General features: G+C 37.4%; 1 pseudogene; it reads left to right on the forward strand.

Moving 5' to 3' along the window:
* Positions 1-6,505: 6,505 nt before the first annotated feature.
* LOC101567551 overlaps positions 6,506-8,452 on the forward strand; it is a 45,479-nt pseudogene continuing 43,532 nt past the window's right edge.

Raw genomic sequence — 8,452 nt, forward strand, 5'->3', positions numbered from 1 at the left:
TCATGGGTTCCCTAACTCACTGATGGCAGACTGCAGGACATCCTACCCTCCGCGGTACATGCATCTCTGCCACTTTCATATCCTGGCAATTCTACCCACTGACCTTCCTTTACACAGATACTCTGTAACCCTGAAAAGTCCTTCCTTGGCTGGTGATGAGTCACTGTGCGGAAAGGAAAGCGATGAACAGAATCGGAAATACTCACCATGACAAGCACCAGATGCTGCAAAGTGCTGCATAAGCACAGGGCAAAAGCATGCGGTTTCACAAGCAGGAGACAAAATACAGTAAATTGCCCGGTCAGAGCATGAAAATGGTGCAGATTGCACTTCTTGTCTTGTAACACACAGTTGATTAAAAGCACAGTCTCATTCAAGCCTTTTGCAGCAAATCAGCAAACGGCTTGCTGTATGTTCTTTCCTTTTGGTCATCAGAGCACATTAGGGATATTAATGAAAATGTATTCACCTCCAATTAGTTACCATGATATGGAAAAAGAAAAAAAAAAGTGGAGTTCGCAGTATCCAATTTATACGCCAAGGGGAGATTCTCTTACTATTACTTCAACTTTCACTTAGAATTCATTGCTATGATTGCCAGATTGTTATTTTTCATGAAAATGGTACTGGCTGGTTATTTTACAATTCGCAAGTAAGCAAGAACAGGGTTGAGGGGCAGATCGATTCACACACTATGATGAAAATGATAATAATGGTGGTGGTGATGGAGCCCTTCATATGTGAAGAGCTAAAACAACTTCTGGTTTGAGAATTCTGGTGCAACAAGCATTTAGAAACGGAAAGCCTAGTGAGAGTGTTTACTGCCTAAGTGGCCTTCCTGCCACAGTTATGCCTGGGGAGTTACAAAAGAAGAGTCTGAGAAGGTCCATTGCTAGGGGCCATGGCTGTTGTTGAGCATACCTGAGAAGTTTTGGCTAAACTGCCCAGATCTGAGTTGTAGTTAGCTCTGAAGATCAGTGTGGAGAGCATTTTGGGAAGTGAAGGCAGTATGACCTACAGTAAAAGAACGTGAATCTCATGATGCCTATAGACAAACCATCCATAGTCAAGGCATGGAGCAACAACAGCGAAGTCATCACTCATTGTGCTAATTCATACTCAAAGAACTACATAGAGTTACACAACCTGAGTGCTGGCCCCAGCATTTCCAGTGAAGACTGATTGCCTAAGCATGTCTGTAGTGCTTTCTGGGATAAGGTCTAAGCTTTCTTTCAAATTGTCATTAAACCACAAGTCACCATCTGATGCTTCAAAGTACCCATCTGTCCACAGCCATCCTGAGCCAACCTGCAGACAGTTCTGAGCTGAATTATAACCAACAGGTACCCACACTCCTACAGGCCATCAAGAGTTCTATCTATGCTCATTTATGAGATTTACCAACAACATTTTACCTTCACATTTCCAAGGACTAAAGTCTTTTAACTAAGCTATTTTATTCCTACTTGAAAGCCTCAGGATTCTGATTCTTTTTGTATTTTTTAATTGGTTCATGTTTGCATCACATAATGATTGCTTTCCTCCTGGGTAGGTAGTTCATGTACATGAAATGTCTTAATTATTTTTTATTTCATCAGTTTTCTGATGCTATCCTTACTAATTAATGTCATTCTCTATAGGTCTCTGGCACCCCACATGCCCTCTATGCCTCAGTAGCAGAACACACAAACTTTTAAAATCCGGTCTACCTCAGTGGCTCTCACAGAAATGTGAGGGCACTCCAAAAATATATATATCTCAAAGGAATAACTTCCATTTAATTTCTGTATAAAGTAAGTTTTTATTGCTCTGTCTTCAAACTTTTCAGAAAAATGTAAGGATACTGAGTGCTAGCTATACAGAAGGCAGAATTTTTGGTGTTTTGGATATATTTCTGAAAAAAATTAGACAAACTCTCCCACCGTGGCCTGAGGAGATATCTCAGTGGCATAAACACTTGCTGGCAAGTGCAAAGTCCCGAGTTCGATTTCTAGAAAAAAAAAAAAAAAAAAAAAAAAGCACACAAAAGCCTGCCACCATTTAACTCATACTTTTTGTGGAAGGAGAAAGAAAGCAGAGAAAAACTGAGCGACACAAGAGTTAGTAACAGACTGCCCCTAACTGTGCTGGTTTGCAGGTTTCACACAAAGGAAACTTCTCCCTTTTTGATCCCCCAGTAAAGATCTTCTCCGTGTACTCTTTAAATGCAATTCATTATATTTTTGGCAACTGTCATGACAGTTTCTTTCACCTTAGCTGCCCTGACAGCATGCCGTTGCTTTTTCTCTTCTGCTGTACTGCACGATACATGAAAGTATGCATGAACCGTCTTCAAAAATTACGAATCAGTATAGAATATCTATTATTATTTTGTCATGTATTATTGTAAGAGTCTTAAAACACACTTCCTCTCTATTTTCAGTTCCTGGAGAATATATTCAAACTTCTTAGTATGGTAATAACCTGATTCTGATTATCCTTGTATCCTATTTTCTTCTCTTTTTTTTATTCTAATCACATTCTTGGCATATCTAGAATTATGTCAGCCTGGTATCCCCACCTTTGTGTTATTCCTGGACCAATACTTTAATAGCCCATTTGTTTGCTGCTATTGAATTTCTAGTCCTATAGTTCTTTTCTCTCTATATATATGCATTTTCACTTTTCTTCTATGACATTCACGAATTATTCCTTACTCTCCCTCTAATATTGTAAACCACATTCTTTTTAGACTTTTCTTTGAATTTCTGTAACTACATATTTTCATTGAGAAAACTACACTTTATGATCCCAACGTTGTTATGTGTTACATAGAAAGCTGAGCTCTTCGTGTCGCTCCCTGCCATTCCCACGTTTTCTAGCCGCACTAGAGCCATCCTTGTGAAATACTGACCAATGATCTTACTTTCTGTTCTAAAATTATTTTCTAACCCAAATTTCAGCTGGACTGAAATCTTTCAGTCTATTTTATGTGTGCATTGTCGACCTTCTAGTTCATTCTACCTTGACTCGCTGTATCTGAACTATAGCAGCCCCTCTCCCCAAAGTATGCTGCGATCCATCTCGTCTTAGGCCCTTTGCACGCCCGCTGCGGGGAGGAATCTTTCCACGAGCAGCCTGGTCGGCTCCTTCTCCAGGTTAAAGTACGGTGTGCACTTAGGAACATTAAAACAATTACTCTTGCACATCTCTTTCCTCACAACATAATACAAACCCTAGAGAAAGAAACCTCTCTCATATTTTATTATTCAAAAGCATAATAGTTTGAATAATAGTTGAATGGGAATAAAGTTGACTATTTAGTGGGTAGAGTTTTGGTAAGCAGATGTTTACTATTTGTATAGAAATCTCTCCTGCAACACCTGAGACAAAGCCGACCACCACCTTAGCCGGCCCAGCTCCGTGCACAGTGACCTGAACATTACACAATATCAAATGTTTTGCAGATAAATATCCACTTCACTGAACACAGGAGGAAAACATAGTAGTTGCCAACAAATATCACATTACAACAATAATGCCTATCATTTCTAATCTTTAAAAAATTTTAGTTAACTCTTTCCCCATTTAGGAATATAATTCAATATTTTGGCTTACTCTTGAGCTGAATTATGCTCAAGACAATTGATTTCATTGACACAAATGCACAGCTTGTTTTGGAGCCTGAATCAATATCTCTTCCCCTTCTCGTCTGATTTCCTGTGACTCCTAAATTTCTTCTTTCCTCTCACTTTGCGCCGTCATTCAATTTTACAAAATGCAGACATACTGAAGACTGTGCATGTGGACTAGCTGAAGCTGAGGATCCCCCGCACGTGCGGGGCTCGCAGAAGGCCGTCCCGAGAGCGCCTAGTGCTGGCGGCGTCACGTGAGCAAGACGTTCCAGATGTGCCCAGGGCGGGCCAGGCAGCAGGCTGGCAGGCAAACGGGTTGGAATCAACTCACCCTCCCCAGTGTGCACACCAACGCGGTGCAGTCCCGGGTGGTTCTTCCTCTTCCAGCAGGAAAGGAGGCTCCACCTGAACTCAGCTCTCTGCATCTCCTCTCTTGTTCTTCGCCCTTCACTCTTCTCCCTCCGGAGTTTCAAGAGCTGAGCCAGATGTGGCAACTATGAATGACTACGGTGTGAAAAAAAAAACGGTAGCTGGTCTATGAAAGAAGAAAGCTTATACTATTTTTGGTGTCAGGTTCATCTTAGGTGTTTGGGCCTGATAGTAGTTATTAAGAAAATAGTACAAGAATTGCAAGTTGTGAAAGCAAGGAAGTTAGCCAACTGTTTTGCCAAAAATTTGACTCTTACTAAAAATAAATTTTGAAATGATTGTAGTTTGCTAAGATGATGATGATGATGACAACGATGATGATGATTGTAGTGGGGACAGAACTCGGGACCCTGAGTTTGCTTGGCAGGGCTTGTGCCGCTAAGCTATCTTCCCAGTCCCTAGTTTGGTAAGATAAATATCATCAAAATGACACCTTTTCAAAATTCACTACAAACCATATATTTACTAAACTTTCCAAAATTAAAGTGAAACAATATAAAAATATGCACAAATAAAAATAAAGGGATATGTTAATGATTATGTGCAATCCAATTTCATCTTTACTTTTTCAGTTTATGTCCCTCAAATTGACTTTTCTTTTTGTTGCTGTCCACAGCAATGGCTTCTCTCCTTGAAATTTATGTCCATGATGCCCCATAATTCCCAGGAGTAATAATGAAAAAATAAATCACTTTATTTCACAATGTGACTATGAAGCTTTCATACTGATGCTTAAATCAAATGAAAGTTAGGTCACAGAGATACCTGACTCTCCTCGCATTAAAAGAAAAGTGAAAGGTATATTGAAAAAGACTGCAAATATTTAATATTGTTAAGACTTCATGAAATAGATCTAGTGCTTCGTGGCGACTCCCAATCACTTTCCAGGACCAGCAGTCTGTATGGTAATGACATTGATTTTCCACTCTGGGAAGTCAGCTGATTTCACTTTAATGTCTACTTACTATCATGATTTATTTTTTAAGTTTAAATGAAGCTCCTCGAATGTGTGGGACCTGTATATCACTGATTCAAAAGCAAGTTTCCTTTTGTTACTTGCATTGTACTGCAATGAACCAGTAAAGTAATTCATACAAAGAAAATACAAAATTGTTTTAAATCCATCAAGGCCTTTTCCATAAATACAGCCCATGGGTACCAGTATGTGAATACTCAGTGTGAGCTGCTGCATTTGTCAGGGATTGGGGCCAGATTATATTTGTAACTTCTTCAGGACATTCTTTTTTATTTTTTTATTTTATTTTTTTCTGTGATGCAACCGGGGATTGAACTCTGGCCCTTGTGCTTGCCAGGGAAGCACTTATTCTACTAAGCTATCTCCCCAGCCCCCTCAGCACATTCTTGATGATGATGTAAACTAGGCTCCTGTCAAAAGAAAGTAAGCTTGAGCACATTGAGCATTCTAACTGTCAAAGCATCTTCTGCAAGTATAAAGGAGATACATCAGATAATGAAATACACCAAAGACAAAGACTATGGATTAAAGCAACTAATAAGCTTCCACACCAGAAGAGTCACATCACTTAAAAAAAAATTAAAGAAATATCTTCCATATATATTTCGACTTCTACTGATAACTACAAACCTTCCACTATGGAAGCATTATTTATTCAGATAATACATGTGAAAATACAACAACTGGAAATCGTGTCATTGCTTTTTATAAATGCGTTAAGAATTAATTATAAAAAAATAATAGGTGAGCATCTAGACTGACATTAATTGGGTATATTTTTAATTTTCAAAGAACTACATGAACGTTAAAAAAGTTGCGAGTTATTTCCATGCTTAGGAAAGGGCTAGCAATGTAGCTAAGCAGAGATCAAAGCATCACTTTTCTCCATCCGGATAGAAGGAATGAACTACTTAATTTAAAATTACCTTTCAACCATAGAATGATAAATCTCGTGCGATAATTGCTTCTCTTCATCAATGCACAATAGGCTGAAAATAATTAAATTAAATATTAGCTCAACATCACAGATACAATAAGAAACAAAGCAACAGAGAGAAGCCGCTGAAACACTTGCACCCGTGGAATTCCGATACAAAGTCCACTAGTAGCAATAAGGGAGGACATGTTTCCTAACTTCTCATTGGATAGCTCTATTCCACAATAAAATTGGATAGCTCTATGCCACAATAAAATTTAAGAAATAGAATTGTGCTGCCAATTGCTCTTAGTGACTATTGCTTATGAAACTGCCATAGCACTTGTAACCTAGCTTAGTTTATGTGCTTAATAAACATATAAATGTTAAAAGCCATCTATATATTTTATTTAGTATTATAAATTGTTTATCTTCTAAGAGAAGTGTTGGAAGTTACTGACCATAAACTACTCTGAAAATTTTGTCTTTTTAATTAACTCGAGGGATTATAACAAAAAATGTACTTCAAGTAAGCAAAACATTACCAGGGATAGCTTCACAACACGAACAATGCAAAGATCCTCGTCCACTTGTGAGCACGAAAAGGTAACTGAGGATACAGATCTGTGAGGACAATTACCCACTTTATAACTCTGGCTTTCTCCCATGCCAGCATGTACAACCAACTGTGGATGTGACATTCATCTTTTCTGTGTGTCAGAGTCCTCAGTAATAAAAAGAATACAATAATGATGCTACTTCATGTAGGTAGGGATGAGCATATATGGGGAAAATAATAATGGTTATGTTGTTAATATTTAAAGCCAATTAGATTTTCTAGTACGGATATGTTTTCATTTTGTGATTCATATACTCCAATTAAGTTCTGTATTAAACTCTGAGGTATAGCACAAAAGACGCAGACTTTAGTGACTTAGATAAAATAGTTTATCTCTCATAAATTTTGAAGATAAGAAGTCTAGATCACATTGCCTAAAATGTCTGTTTCTACTCATTTCTTTATTTTTAGCTTGCAAATGATTTTTTTCTTGTTATATCTGTGTATATGGGGGGCGAGGGCGAGGGAGGTATATAGAAAGAGCTCTGTTGCTCAGTCCTCTCATTCTCCTTTTATGAAACAAAGGAATACTTGTCCTTAAACCTCACAAATCATCTATCTCCAAATATTAATCACCATGGCTTTAGGGCTTCAAAAATGGAAATTTGACAGATACAAAGCAGTCCATACAAATTCCTACTGTTATTTTTATTATGCATGTTATTTTTATTATAATCACAATATTTATTTATAATTATGTCTAGGTTAATATGTGGTCAAAATACACCGCAGGTTTATTGCTACAATAAACCTCAGTATTACATCTATAGGTTCTCTTCTATTGTTCTAAATAGTCTTCTTCTGAGTTGAAAAGAAACCCGTATATTAAGGTATGCATATAGCCATAAAATGCATAAGATACATTTAAACATATTTTGGTTTAAGTAGATCACATTACCTGTTTAACATTTTTAAAACCTGTTTCTAACTTAATTTTGACTAAATATGTGTGTATCCCCCTTAATTCAATTTATTATGATTTGAGGTACAATTTAACAAGCTTAATTTAGATGCTACTCTAATGGAGAAACAGGTAGAAGTTTTGGCAAATGCCAATAGAAGTTTGTTTGGGTTTTTCACCCAACAGTGGACTTCCTCAGTCTCCCTGTAGACATGTAAGTCAGACATGTCTAATTTGAACAGCCTTCCTGCAGCTCTTCATCCAGTGAGCCCAGCTATTTGGTACTAGCACAGTTGCTCCTACTTACAGACTCAAGCCTTAACACTGCTGAGACTATAGACAGTGTCCAAGACCGTGATGTCCAGGCTTTCTGGATGTTTCTATACGTTTCTTATCAGCTGTTTAACTGTGACCTAAACATGCACTGGAGGGCTCTGGACACAGACAGACATTTGCTCTATGTTAGTGACTGTGGTTTGATAATCCCTTGAGCTCTGTTGAGTTTAGGAAACTGTAGTTGTGACATTTGGTAGGAGTTCTGGGTCCGTTTCAGACATGATCATGTTTTACTGGTTTAGCAGTGAGATTTGTGTTCCAGGTAGATATAAGCAGACACCTAAAACTTGTACAAAAGAGTACATGTTCACATGGGACAGCTTCTTAAAACACTATTGCCCACTAATTTTAATAGAATGTAGTTTATTCAAGAATAAATACTGAGCTATAACAATTTTCTTTCATCTTCCAAATATGACATACATATCTATATTTTTCTCATTTAAAGGTAAGTATTTTGTTTTCATGCAAATTACATTACTCTTAACAAAATACCTTCTGTGAGTCAGGAATAAGTGTAAATATTGAGATTTAGTTTGTAAAATTTAATTCAAAGACATGCCAGTTATGAAAATTTGATATTTTTTAAGTCTTCAAATTGGAAACTTTACATAATTCATAAAGGGATTAAGTAAAATCAGTCAGTAAAGAAAGACATGGC

This window comes from Octodon degus, unplaced genomic scaffold, assembly GCF_000260255.1.
Source record: "Octodon degus isolate 3935 unplaced genomic scaffold, OctDeg1.0 scaffold00143, whole genome shotgun sequence".
Lineage (NCBI taxonomy): Eukaryota > Metazoa > Chordata > Mammalia > Rodentia > Octodontidae > Octodon > Octodon degus.